Source organism: Lytechinus variegatus, chromosome 5 (genome assembly GCF_018143015.1).
Source record: "Lytechinus variegatus isolate NC3 chromosome 5, Lvar_3.0, whole genome shotgun sequence".
Classification (NCBI taxonomy): Eukaryota; Metazoa; Echinodermata; class Echinoidea; order Temnopleuroida; family Toxopneustidae; genus Lytechinus; species Lytechinus variegatus.
The window spans coordinates 10371504-10386828 of NC_054744.1; positions in this window are offsets into that span (position 1 = coordinate 10371504).

Consider the following 15325-nt stretch of genomic DNA (forward strand, 5'->3'; position numbering starts at 1 on the left):
TCGGGCAAAATAATTTTTTTCCAAATTTGCCCCCGGAACCCCCCCAGAGCAGCCGTCTTCGATCCCTGGGATGTTTTGGCATCCTAACCGATTATTACAGCGAGTATCGACAAGATCCAGGCACTTTGATTTTTCGACCCTCTCGCCCCACCCGCGACATGGAAAATTGGCCAAAATCGGGCAAAATAATTTTTTTTCCAAATTTGCCCCCGGAACCCCCCCAGAGCAGCCGTCTTCGATCCCTGGGATGTTTTGGCATCCTAACCGATTATTACAGCGAGTATCGACAAGATCCAGGCACTTTGATTTTTCGACCCTCTCGCCCCACCCGCGACATGGAAAATTGGCCAAAATCGGGCAAAATAATTTTTTTCCAAATTTGCCCCCGGAACCCCCCCAGAGCAGCCGTCTTCGATCCCTGGGATGTTTTGGCATCCTAACCGATTATTAGAGCGAGTATCGACAAGATCCAGGCACTTTGATTTTTCGACCCTCTCGCCCCACCCGCGACATGGAAAATTGGCCAAAATCGGGCAAAATAATTTTTTTCCAAATTTGCCCCCGGAACCCCCCCAGAGCAGCCGTCTTCGATCCCTGGGATGTTTTGGCATCCTAACCGATTATTAGAGCGAGTATCGACAAGATCCAGGCACTTTGATTTTTCGACCCTCTCGCCCCACCCGCGACATGGAAAATTGGCCAAAATCGGGCAAAATAATTTTTTTCCAAATTTGCCCCCGGAACCCCCCCAGAGCAGCCGTCTTCGATCCCTGGGATGTTTTGGCATCCTAACCGATTATTACAGCGAGTATCGACAAGATCCAGGCACTTTGATTTTTCGACCCTCTCGCCCCACCCGCGACATGGAAAATTGGCCAAAATCGGGCAAAATAATTTTTTTCCAAATTTGCCCCCGGAACCCCCCAGAGCAGCCGTCTTCGATCCCTGGGATGTTTTGGCATCCTAACCGATTATTACAGCGAGTATCGACAAGATCCAGGCACTTTGATTTTTCGACCCTCTCGCCCCACCCGCGACATGGAAAATTGGCCAAAATCGGGCAAAATAATTTTTTTCCAAATTTGCCCCCGGAACCCCCCCAGAGCAGCCGTCTTCGATCCCTGGGATGTTTTGGCATCCTAACCGATTATTAGAGCGAGTATCGACAAGATCCAGGCACTTTGATTTTTCGACCCTCTCGCCCCACCCGCGACATGGAAAATTGGCCAAAATCGGGCAAAATAATTTTTTTCCAAATTTGCCCCCGGAACCCCCCCAGAGCAGCCGTCTTCGATCCCTGGGATGTTTTGGCATCCTAACCGATTATTAGAGCGAGTATCGACAAGATCCAGGCACTTTGATTTTTCGACCCTCTCGCCCCACCCGCGACATGGAAAATTGGCCAAAATCGGGCAAAATAATTTTTTTCCAAATTTGCCCCCGGAACCCCCCCAGAGCAGCCGTCTTCGATCCCTGGGATGTTCTGGCATCCTAACCGATTATTACAGCGAGTATCGACAAGATCCAGGCACTTTGATTTTTCGACCCTCTCGCCCCACCCGCGACATGGAAAATTGGCCAAAATCGGGCAAAATAATTTTTTTCCAAATTTGCCCCCGGAACCCCCCCAGAGCAGCCGTCTTCGATCCCTGGGATGTTTTGGCATCCTAACCGATTATTACAGCGAGTATCGACAAGATCCAGGCACTTTGATTTTTCGACCCTCTCGCCCCACCCGCGACATGGAAAATTGGCCAAAATCGGGCAAAATAATTTTTTTCCAAATTTGCCCCCGGAACCCCCCAGAGCAGCCGTCTTCGATCCCTGGGATGTTTTGGCATCCTAACCGATTATTACAGCGAGTATCGACAAGATCCAGGCACTTTGATTTTTCGACCCTCTCGCCCCACCCGCGACATGGAAAATTGGCCAAAATCGGGCAAAATAATTTTTTTCCAAATTTGCCCCCGGAACCCCCCCAGAGCAGCCGTCTTCGATCCCTGGGATGTTTGGCATCCTAACCGATTATTACAGCGAGTATCGACAAGATCCAGGCACTTTGATTTTTCGACCCTCTCGCCCCACCCGCGACATGGAAAATTGGCCAAAATCGGGCAAAATAATTTTTTTCCAAATTTGCCCCCGGAACCCCCCCAGAGCAGCCGTCTTCGATCCCTGGGATGTTTTGGCATCCTAACCGATTATTACAGCGAGTATCGACAAGATCCAGGCACTTTGATTTTTCGACCCTCTCGCCCCACCCGCGACATGGAAAATTGGCCAAAATCGGGCAAAATAATTTTTTTCCAAATTTGCCCCCGGAACCCCCCCAGAGCAGCCGTCTTCGATCCCTGGGATGTTTGGCATCCTAACCGATTATTACAGCGAGTATCGACAAGATCCAGGCACTTTGATTTTTCGACCCTCTCGCCCCACCCGCGACATGGAAAATTGGCCAAAATCGGGCAAAATAATTTTTTTCCAAATTTGCCCCCGGAACCCCCCCAGAGCAGCCGTCTTCGATCCCTGGGATGTTTGGCATCCTAACCGATTATTAGAGCGAGTATCGACAAGATCCAGGCACTTTGATTTTTCGACCCTCTCGCCCCACCCGCGACATGGAAAATTGGCCAAAATCGGGCAAAATAATTTTTTTCCAAATTTGCCCCCGGAACCCCCCCAGAGCAGCCGTCTTCGATCCCTGGGATGTTTTGGCATCCTAACCGATTATTACAGCGAGTATCGACAAGATCCAGGCACTTTGATTTTTCGACCCTCTCGCCCCACCCGCGACATGGAAAATTGGCCAAAATCGGGCAAAATAATTTTTTTCCAAATTTGCCCCCGGAACCCCCCCAGAGCAGCCGTCTTCGATCCCTGGGATGTTTTGGCATCCTAACCGATTATTACAGCGAGTATCGACAAGATCCAGGCAATTTGATTTTTCGACCCTCTCGCCCCACCCGCGACATGGAAAATTGGCCAAAATCGGGCAAAATAATTTTTTTCCAAATTTGCCCCCGGAACCCCCCCAGAGCAGCCGTCTTCGATCCCTGGGATGTTCTGGCATCCTAACCGATTATTACAGCGAGTATCGACAAGATCCAGGCACTTTGATTTTTCGACCCTCTCGCCCCACCCGCGACATGGAAAATTGGCCAAAATCGGGCAAAATAATTTTTTTCCAAATTTGCCCCCGGAACCCCCCCAGAGCAGCCGTCTTCGATCCCTGGGATGTTTTGGCATCCTAACCGATTATTAGAGCGAGTATCGACAAGATCCAGGCACTTTGATTTTTCGACCCTCTCGCCCCACCCGCGACATGGAAAATTGGCCAAAATCGGGCAAAATAATTTTTTTCCAAATTTGCCCCCGGAACCCCCCCAGAGCAGCCGTCTTCGATCCCTGGGATGTTTTGGCATCCTAACCGATTATTAGAGCGAGTATCGACAAGATCCAGGCACTTTGATTTTTCGACCCTCTCGCCCCACCCGCGACATGGAAAATTGGCCAAAATCGGGCAAAATAATTTTTTTCCAAATTTGCCCCCGGAACCCCCCAGAGCAGCCGTCTTCGATCCCTGGGATGTTTTGGCATCCTAACCGATTATTACAGCGAGTATCGACAAGATCCAGGCACTTTGATTTTTCGACCCTCTCGCCCCACCCGCGACATGGAAAATTGGCCAAAATCGGGCAAAATAATTTTTTTCCAAATTTGCCCCCGGAACCCCCCCAGAGCAGCCGTCTTCGATCCCTGGGATGTTTTGGCATCCTAACCGATTATTACAGCGAGTATCGACAAGATCCAGGCACTTTGATTTTTCGACCCTCTCGCCCCACCCGCGACATGGAAAATTGGCCAAAATCGGGAAATAGAAATGAATGCACTGAGCCGAATACCGGGTATTACAGGCCTAATTCATTCCCCTTACACTCGTGTGTTAAATTGCCACTTCAAAAATTCATGAAAAATGAGAAGTAAATTCGGGGGTCGTATGTTTACTACCAGTGGATAGGATATATATCTGGCAATCCATATCTGACCAGAAAAGGGTCCCTCGACCGGATTTGAAAAATAAATTTGCGTGTATGAAGACACCGTCGGGGGGAGCAGATTCACCACCTCAAACAGCAAAAAAGCCCTAATCCTTCCGCCAGTCAAAATATAGTCCACAATTCGTGATATTTCTTCCCAATTTGGGAAAAGGAAGTTCAGTAATTACCAAAAATAGAATCAGTGTTAGATGGACAATCATATGCATACACTTTTGTTAATCAGCGATATCAAAATAGAAAAAATAGCAATGGATATGGCCTGCCACTTAGTGATAAGGCCCGTGCAGCCACCGGGGCAAAAAATTATATTAGAAGACTGGCCACTTTCTTTGGCAAAGGCTTTTGTTCTAAACAACGTATTGCATGAGTAGTGCTCATAGGCGGCGGAAGCGGGGGGCGGGGGGGGGGGGGCTGACGAAACTGGTCGTTGTGGCGTGCGCCTGTAATCCAAGCTAGCTGTGGGGAAGTTACAAATTGATGCAGAGGTTCGAGCCCTGATCACGACTTTCAATCGGATGGTGACGTTAAAGGTCGGTCCAGACGTAAATAATCGTACCTGATTGATACACGTCTGAAAAAACTCAAATACACACACAGCTAATGATCCCGGCATAATCGTGATATAAGTGGGGATTATTAGAATCACACCTACCAGAACGCATGAAAATCACTTCCTTTCTCTGAACACAGTCCCCAACTCTCGCAAAACTATGTGGCAAAATGATAACACACACTTAAATGAAACATTGTATATAAACACTAGGGCTCTCTCCCTATTATATGAGTCCCCACTCAATGGGAAATCAAGTTTGATTTTCACGGCGGTGGGGACAGTTTCAACAGTATAGTATACTCGTGATGCAGTCCCCACGCTATGGGATACACAGTTCACTTTGTACGCAGTGGGGACCAGGCGCGGATCCAGGATTTCGTAGGGAGGGGGCCCAAATTCGACCTGATTTTGGCGCCCCTGTGTACTTTTCGGAAAAATGGCCGGGGGGCCCCTCCCTCCCCCCAGGCAATCATAAGTGCCTTAAATGCATGTTAAATTATCTTATTTCATTGGCACAAGAGTTAATGGCGGATCCAGCCTTCGCCAATAAAGGGGCCCGGAATTTTTTTCAGCCATATTTTCCCCGATCTGCCGCTCGAAGATGTTTTTTTTTTCGTTTGTTTCTTTGAAGGGGGTAGTCCTATAAGTCACTTCTTAGCTTAATTCTTCAAATCAACATAAATGTATAATATCCTAATCCTTATTTTATAATGCCTGCGCGAAGCGCGAGCAATTTGTTTTTTAAATTGTATTTATTTTTCCTAAAATTTGAACATTCTGAAAGAAGATGTAAATTTTTGATAAACGTTTTGAACTGATCGGAAAGGTAGGCCTACCAGTCCTGATAAAGACTGCATACAGTAAGCCATGAAGACGTTACATATTTCAACAATCAAATAATGCGAGCGCGAAGCGCGAGCTGACAAATTTTGACATTTCTACATAAAGAATGGAAAACTTTAATCAGTTTTTGTAATCATGAACAGGATAGCTATACAGTATAACTAAACAATTGATGCGAGCGCGAAGTGCGAGCGGAAAAATCATAGACCTAAAACGGGACACTCTATTCATGTTTCCTAAATCATGAAAAAGATGAGTAAGAGGGGATCTTCCTACATTAATAATGCGAGCGCAAAGCGCGAGCAGAAAATGTTTATATACGTTTTGAACTGATCGAAAAGTGCCTTTAAGGACTGCTTGCATTTAGCCATGAAGACATTACATATTTCACAATCAAATTATGCGAGCGCGAAGCGCGAGCGTAAAAAAATCGAGATTTCGACCTTGAACAGGATACTCTATTCATGTTTTGTAAATCATGAAAAGGATGAGAAAGGGGATCTTCCTACATTAATAATACGAGCACAAAGGGCGAGCAGAATTTTTTGATATTGTAATCTGAAACTGGATAACTGAATGAAAATGCGCGCGCGTGTTTCAGATTTAGACTTAGAATCTAGAATCTAGGCATTCTAAACAATCTTTTACCATGATAATAAAAGCGAGCGCGAAGCGCGAGCTTAAAATATTTGATATTCCGATCTGATATTTAAAACACTTTGTAGGAAACTTGTAAGGTAGATATAAATCGCACTTGATAAAGAGTTGATATGTTTCATTATTACTTTAATTTTGAGACATAAGACCTTGACATCCTTAGGACATGTTATCATATGAATATGATGACTTTATATCTTCCTATTCATCTTGCTAAGCGCGAGATAAAACAAAAGTGACAATTTAATTATTAAATTGATATCTTAGTATTAATGCATAATGAGGGCGCGGAATCTGATATTATGGCATGAACACTGAACATTTCAAGCACCTTTTTATTTATGAAAAGGATGCATCATTAATTAGTTGACATATCGCGAGCCGAAATTTTTGATGAACTGTCATGAAAAGGGGATTTTAAGTAGTTTGTCATACAATCAATATTGAGACATACATAATCCGCCAATCAAAAATGCAAGCATAGCAGCGCTAGCTGATGCGTTTTGACAATCAGACCTGAAAAGGGATATTTTGAAAACTTTATGGAATGCATGAAAATAATAGGTACCTGATAAATCGAAATTCGCGAACGCGCAGCGCAATTGAAAAATGTTAATATTCAGACCATAAAACTGACATTTTTACAGAGCACTTTTTAAAAATCAATATGTAAATCGCAAAAATTAATGAAAGTTCGATTTCCAAGAAGAAATATGTTTTGTATACTGTATATTTAAGCTCCGTGTTGAACAAGATATGTGGATCACTTAACAGGCAATGCGAGCGCCAAGCGCGAGCGAAAATTTTATAAAGTGACATAAAATATTTTTTCCAAGTCTTCCTCTCATCTTATTTTATTCATTCGTCTTCCTCCTTTTCTTTTTTCTCTTTTCTTTTCCTTCCTTTTTGTCTCTCCCCCTTTTTTCTGCTCTACCAATAGGGGGGTCCGGGCCCCTCGGGCCCCCACCTGGATCCGCCTATGCATGAAGAAGGGGCAATTGAATAATGGTTTTATAATGATGTGTTCATGAATAAATGTGATATCACTTTTAAAAATAATCAATGCGAGCGGGAAACTCGAGCGATTTCTATTTTAACCATTTGATGCTTTCAATTTCGTTTAACTTCTCATTAGAATAGGCCCTGCTAGAATTATGTAAGCGGGAGCCAGGCGCGGATCCAGGGTTTCTTAGGGGGCCCTAATTTCAAGTCAAGTAATAATCGTGCCGAAATATTGACTCCCATTGCCGAATGTGTAATGTCTAGTTCAGTTACTTCTCACAAAAACCTCTCTTGCATTGTAAATCATTCTTCGGTCTTGTGGGTACTCCCATTTTTGTTCTTTTCTACTTTTTGCTACAGGGGTTGAAAAATCTTACGAGGATGACGCCCCGGTATCGCCGCGTATGAAAACTTGTTGTGCAATAACTAAATTGCATATTGTGCATGAAAGAAAATTGATATTTTATTTTGGGGTAAGATATTCTTGAAAATACATAAATTTACATGGTTTTTATTATATAGTTGAGGTAGACTCAGTAGTCAGCACTCAGCATTTACTAATTGGGAGCGCACTGCCTACTTAGATATGTAAGTGTTTGGATATATTATATAATATTTTGTTATTCGCTTGAAATCCATTCAAAAAAGTGAGTTGTCTTGTCAATCCTAATCAACAAACATTGGTTCTTCCGCTCTTGCAACAATCATATAAAGTATCAAAAGGTTATGTATCTTATAATCTTGCTCAAATTTTATATACTCCAAATAGATTTTCAAAAGAAACAGAATGCACGTAAACGGTGTATATAAAAAGAATATAAGATACTAAAGATAAATATACTGTAAAAATATTCTCTATTGTCAGTGTCTTTATAAATATGAAAACAATGCTCTTAAGTTCGCATCATTTTGAACGATAAGTTCTTATCTCTCTTTTATACAATACTAGTGAAACATGAATTCCAAGGTCCCATGTTTCTTGTATACATCAACTATTTCAAGATGTAACAATAAATGCAAATGATAGCAATGCAGTTTAGGCCTGAGTAAATCCACGTAATATTTTCAGTGGAATTCGTTTAAAAAAAATAAAATTTCCCACTGTAGGTTGGAAACGAAAAGGTGTATCATTAATTGTATGCAGCTGTCTTTTACGCATTACTACATGAAACAAAAATATAGGAACGATATAAACCACAGAGTTATTTCAGTTATTTGAGTATTTGACGATTCGTCAAAAAATAAAAAAAGCATCCGAAACTTTCACCATTACAATGAAAGTTTCATTTATTCTTTTACATATTGCACACTAAGAAATAAAGGTTCAAAATTGAACCCCGAAAGGTTCATGCAAAATCAGCACCCTATGGGTTCAAAAATTGAACCCATGATTTGGGGTTCAAAAATTGAACCCTGCGGTTGGGGTTCATTTTTGTACCCTGCGGGTTCAAAACTGCACCCCTAAATTTCAAATTGAACCCCTAGGGGTGCAAAAATGAACCCCAACCGCAGGGTTCAATTTTTGAACCCCAAATCAGGGGTTCAATTTTTGAACCCATAGGGTGCTGATTTTGCATCAACCTTTCGGGGTTCAATTCTGAACATTTATTCCTTAGTGTGTGCAAGTAAACTTCAAAATTTCTGTAAATAATATCTATCAATATATCCATCAGTGTTGTAGTCAAGGCTCAAACCTCCAAGGCCAAGGCTTTAATACCCAAGACCAAGGATTCAATCCCCAAGGCCAAGGCATGGAAACACAAGGCCTAAAAACCTCAAGGCCAAGGCATTTCAAACTTTCAATATATGGAACAATGAGCCGACAACAAGGCAGTAGTTCGAATATCAGTTCGGCGCCCCTACATGTAGGTCGATCATCAATTTGCCCCCCCCCCCCCCGTTCGATCATCAATTCGACCCCCAGTTCGAACATCATTTTGGCATCCCTTCGAACTCAATTTGCCTTCCCTAGTTCGAATATCATTTCGCCCCCCTAGCTCGAGTGTCAATTTTACGCCCCCTAGCTTGAACATCAATTCGGCGCCCCCTAGTTTGAGTATCAATTTGGCGCCCCCTACCTCGAACATCGATTCGGCCCTCCTCCCTAGTTCGAGTGTCAATTTGGCGCCCCCACTTCGAACATCATTTCGGCGCCAACCTAGTTCGAATATCAGTTCGGCGCCCCTACATGTAGGTCGATCATCAATTTGCCCCCCCCCCCCCCCGTTCGATCATCAATTCGGCCCCCAGTTCGAACATCCTTTAGGCATCCCTTCGAACTCAATTTGCCTTCCCTAGCTCGAGTGTCAATTTTGCGCCCCCTAGTTTGAACATCAATTCGGCGCCCCCCTATTTTGAGTATTATTTGGCGCCCCCTAGCTCAAACATCGATTCGCCCCCCCCCCCAGTTCGAGTATTAATTTCGCGCCCCCAGTTTAAACATCATTTTAAAATCCCTTCGAACATCATTTCGGCGCCAACCTAGTTCGAATATCAGTTCGGCGCCCCTACACGTAGGTCGATCATCAATTTGCCCCCCCCCCCGTTCGAACATCATTTTGGCATTCCTTCGAACTCAATTTGCCTTCCCTAGTTCGAATATCATTTCGCCCCCCCCCCTAGCTCGAGTATTAATTTTGCGCCCCCCTAACTTGAACATCAATTCGGCGCCCCCTAGTTTGAGTATCAATTTGGCGCCCCCCTACCTCGAACGTCGATTCGGCCCCCTCCCTAGTTCGAGTATAAATTTGGCGCCCCCACTTCGAACATCATTTCGGCGCTCTCCTAGTTCGAATATCAATTCGGCGCCCCTACATGTAGGTCCAACATCAATTCGGCGCCCCTAGTTGAATATTAATTTGGCGCCCCTACATGTAGGTCGATCATCAATTCGCCCCCCCCCCCTCCCCGTTGGAACATAAATTCGGCCCCCAGTTCGAACATCATTTTGGCATCCCTTCGAACTCAATTTGCCTTCCCTAGTTCGAATATCTTTCCCCCCTAGTTTGAGTATCAATTGGCGCCCTCCTATAGCTCGAACATCGATTCGCCCCCCCCCCCTCCCCAGTTCGAGTATTTAATTTGGCGCCCCCGGTTCGAACATCATTTTAACATCCCTGCAAACATCATTTCGGCGCCCTCCTAGTTCGAATATCGATTCGGCGCCCCTACATGTAGGTCCAACATTAATTTGTTGGCGCCCCTAGTTCGAATACCATTTCGCCCCCCCCCCTAGCTCGAGTATCAATTTGGCGCCCCTACGTCGAACATCAATTCGCCCCCCCCCCCGTTCAAACATCAATTCTGCCCCAGTTCGAACAGCATTTTGACATTCCTTCGAACATCATTTCAGCGCCCTTTTGGTTCGAACATCATTTTCTTTCCTCCTCGACGCACACATTCCTCTTTTTTTTCTTCTCGTCCTTCCCCTCTTCCTCTCCCCTTTTCTTCTCTTCTTTCCCCCTTTCTCTCTTTCTTTTTTCTTCTCTTCTTTCTTCCCTCTTCCTCTTTCTCTTTTTTTCTCCTTTTCCCCTCTTCCTCTTTTTTTTCTCCCCCTCCCCTCCCTTTTCTTCTCTTCCTTCCCCCTCTTCCTCTTTTTTCTTTTTCTTTCCCCTCTTGTTTTCCTCTTTTTTCTTCTTTTCTTTCCCCTCTTCTTTTTCTTCTTTTCTTTCCCCTTCTCTCTTTTTTTCCTCTTCTTTCTTCCCTCTTCCTCTCTTTCCTTTTTTCTCCTTTTCCTCTCTCCCCCCCCTCTTCCTCTTTTTTTCTTCTCCCTCCCCCTCCCTTTTTCTTCTCTTCCTTCCCCTCTTCCTCTTTTTTCTCTTTCTTTCCCCTCTTCTCTTTTTTTTCTTTTTTCTTTCCCTTCTTCTTTTCTTTCCCCTCTCTTTTTTTCTTTTCTTCCCTCCCTCCCCCTCCCCCTTTCTTTTCTTCTCTTCCTCCTTTTCTTTCCTCTTTTTCCTCTCTCTCTTTTTCTTCTCTTCCTTTCCCCTCTCCCCCTCTCTCTCTTTTTTCCCTCCTTTTCCTTTCCCTCTCTTTTTCCTTCTCTTCTTTCCCCTTTTCCTCTCTCTTTTCCTTCCCTTCCTTCCCCCTCTTCCCTTTTTCTTCTTTTCTTTCCCCCTTTCCCCTCTCTTTTCCTTCCCTTCCTTCCCCCTCTTCCCTTTTTCTTCTTTTATTTCCCCCCTTTCCTCTCTCTTTTTTCCCTCTTCTACCTTCCCCCTCTTCCTCTCTCTTTTCCCCCTCTCCTCTCTTTTCCTTTTTCTTCCCCCTTTTCCTCTTTTTTTCTTCCTTTCTTCTTTTTCTTCTTTTCTTTCCCCTCTTCCCATCTTTTTCTCTTTCTTTCCCTCTCTCTTTTTGTTTAGCCGAAGGGGGGGGGGCAAGGCCCCCTCGGCCCCCCATGGATCCGCGCCTGGTGGGGACAGTTCCAACAGTATAGCTATATTCATGATACAATCCTCACGCTATGGGATACACAGTTCGTTTTGCACGCAGTGGGGATAGCTCCAACAGTATATCATACACTGGCGTAAATCCGTGTTGATGGGTGGGGGATGACTGAAATATTTTGGCATTTTTTTTTGCAATCATGTTTTTAGATATGCAAGCAGGGCCGTCACCAGTTTTTTTCTAGGGGAGGTGCTTTTTATGAAAAAAAAACACAAAAACACAAAAAACAACGTATTAACTCAATTTCATGCAGTTATATAGCCCGCCGGCCAGAATGGATATAGAAAGTACATACTGGTCAACATGCCTATTGTTCCTCAATGCAGTTTCGGTGTCTGTGTGTCTTTTTTTTTTTTTGTTCTGAAGGGTGGTGCGTTCGCACCCTCCGCACCCCCCTGGCGACGGCCCTGGCAAGGAATTGTCATTGATATGTCCACACTGGCGTTCCGTGGGTCACGGCATTGTGGGGGCACCAGCAAATGTTTTGAATCACTGAGTGAGCGCGCGAAGTGCTAGCTGATTTTTTTATATTCACACCTAAAAAGGGACATTATAATCAAATTCATGTAATCATGATAGGTACCTGTCTTGCTAAACAATGCGAGCGCGAAGCACGAGCTGAAATTTTCGTATATTTTGACCACAAACAGCGAGATTTTAAGGAATATATTTTAGGAATCGATTAAGAGTATGCATATCTCACCATAGTCATCTAAAGCGAGTGCCAAGCGCTTGCTGATTTTATTAGAATTACATCTGACATGTCTGAACACATGAAACACTCTTTGTAGTCACTGCAATCATGATTATCATACGCATCTCACCAATCAAATATTGCGAGCGCGAAGCGCGAGCTAAAAATTTAGATAATTCAGACCTGAAGTGGGGCATTCTAAGGTTTCTTTGTAGGAATTAACTAGGACCATATAGGTATTTCATTAACCAAATTATGCGAGCGCGAAGCCCGAGCTGAAAATTTTTCATATTCAGATCAGAAGAAGGGACATTTTAAGGACTGATTTTAGGAATTCACGAAGAGCAGACATATATCACCAATCCACTAATGCGAACGTAATCACGGACAGGAAATGTTTATATACGGAGACCTTAACATGGGGCAATCACTTTTTGAGTCATGTAAAATAAGCATATGTCAATATATGATAACTCAAGTGCTAGAAAATATATTTGGTTTATATTGACTTGAAAACGTGATGTTTTAGTACAACAAGATTATATATCTTGTTAAACAGACAATGCGAGCACCAGGAACAATGAAGACGTAGGCCCTGGGCAAATTATGTTTCATAAAGTTATGATAAATTTTGTTCTTATGTAATGTAACATAAATAATTATAATATATATAACATTATAATGAATTATATTTTCTTCTTTCCCACTACGTTTCTCTTCCTTTCTCCCTCATTTCTCCTTTTCCCCGGTTTTTTTTTTTTGGGGGGGAGCATGTGGCCCCCATGCCCCCCGGTAGTTACGCCACTGTATGTCCATATAGCAAATACCCCTCCGATAATGTTATCTTTTTTACCCCATGATGGTTTAATGGTTTTATTACATTCAAAATGTTTTGACATTCCATCTTAATCCCTCCCCCAAAACCCCAACATTGATGAATTTGAAGAAACGGGGGTTTCTCTTCAGTGTTATAATGAGGACAAAAGTGTTTCGTTTGCAAATGGTGAACTGGCTCTTTATTTGCATTTTATGATCCAATGATATTGTTTTATTTGTTAAGCGGTATTTTAGGAAGAATTATCTCTTGTGATTTTTTTTTTATTTCTTCAGTAAAAAGTGGGGGGATGTTTGTACAGGCCATCCCCCCCTCCTCGAAAAGTGTGGGGGGGGGATATATCCCCCATCCCCCGGGATTTACGCCAGCCATACTCGTGATACCGTCCCCTCACAACATAAAATCGTGCTCGTTCAACAAGGATCGAGATGGGGACAGTTTCCCGATGCAATGTGACAAGGATAAAACATAGGGTATGGCTGCGGAAGCGACGACAGTTTATGTGGAAATAGACTTCAGTCCACAATTTATTTTACCCAGACTGTACCGTGGGGGGTCTTATTTTTATTTGCCAACCAGTCGATTTGACTCTTTTCGCCATCATGAATTATTCAATTCAATTCGAAATTTATTTCAATCAATCAATCATGAAAATACAGGTGCATAAAAATTAGGTAAAAACATGCCCCTAGAAGTTTTCATAATAAAAAACTTGTGGGCGGGGCACCACAGCTGTACAATTAAATACAAATTGATATAATACATACATAAAAAGTGAACAACAAATAACGAATTAAAAAAAAGAAAGGAAGAAACAATAGGCTAACATAGCGGAAATAAACAAACAAGCAAACTAAAAGTAATAATTATAAATCATAGTGACCTACGTACAGTGTGCTATTGGCAGGAGTTTTTATACTGAGCAAAATATCCATATATCCATTGGCATACTATTCATCATTTAAATATAAGTAAACCGTAAGGCAATTATGTACATGTTTGGTTAGTCATGACCATATGAAGATGTAATTGCAAAATAAACAGTATTTGGCTGTAATATAATAATGCAAATAAAAGTATTAATCAAAAGCAGTCCAACTTGTACATAAAACGTTTTCTACAACTTGTACAGTATAAAACATGTTTACGGTGCGTTCATTTCAGTGTTTCCACTTTGAAGGAAATTACCCGAATTCCGGGAAATTCAGACGTTTTCCAGGTAATTTCCGGGAAATGAAAAAATTCCAGGAAATTCCGGGAAATCTGAAAATTACAATTAAACAACAATTAAACATAGAAATTATCAATATTCATGATATTCAGGTTATATTCCAATAATGTTTTACAGCCATACGTAGCTCAAAATTTTCCGCTCGCGAATTTGTAATTTTGTTCCTTTTTTTAAAGAGGGCGCGAACAAAAAAACTGCAAAAATCCTTGATTTTGGCCACCTAGGCCGAATTTAGGCTCGCTGTATTGATTGCCCGAGTCGTTTAAAATCAATCTTGAAAATTCCAGGAAATATCTATGAATTTCAGGAAATTTGGGTTTGCAGTTTCAGGAAATTTATTTTTGAGCTGTGGAAACACTGGGTCATAGTGATTCAGTTCACTTTTCGCCTCCCAGGCGCAGGTGACGCCAAACAAATAATAACGATAATGATACTGATTTCTATTCATTATTATTAGTATTTACTCTTATAATAATTGTAGTTGTTGTTGCTGTCATTATTATCATTATCTTCATTATTATTATTACAACTGATATTAGTATAGTTTTTGTTATTTTGTAGCAATATATTCAGGGATAACATATATGTATTTCATTTTGCTTGAGTTGAAACTTCATGTACATGCCTAGTGACCTGTAGATTATTTACCATAATGAGACAACACAAAAAATAAATACACAAATAAGTATTTTATAATCGATTATATAAACACTAACAAACATTATGGATGCTAAAATACCTAAGCACTAATTTCATAAAGTAGATTTAAAGCCTTGTCTTCTTTTATTCTAATATCTTTTTTAATATCTTTTTCAATAGAAATGTTACCTGTTCCAAAGAAACATCACCCGAATGAATATACATTTAGTAAAGATAAATGGACCAAAAATTTGTAGCTAGAATATAATTTAGAAACTGAATAATTAAATCGTATTTTGGTCCACTCTGTTGCTTAAGATTTCGAAAATATTTATTAAAATAATTTTGGCGGACCAGAAATATTGTTTGCATG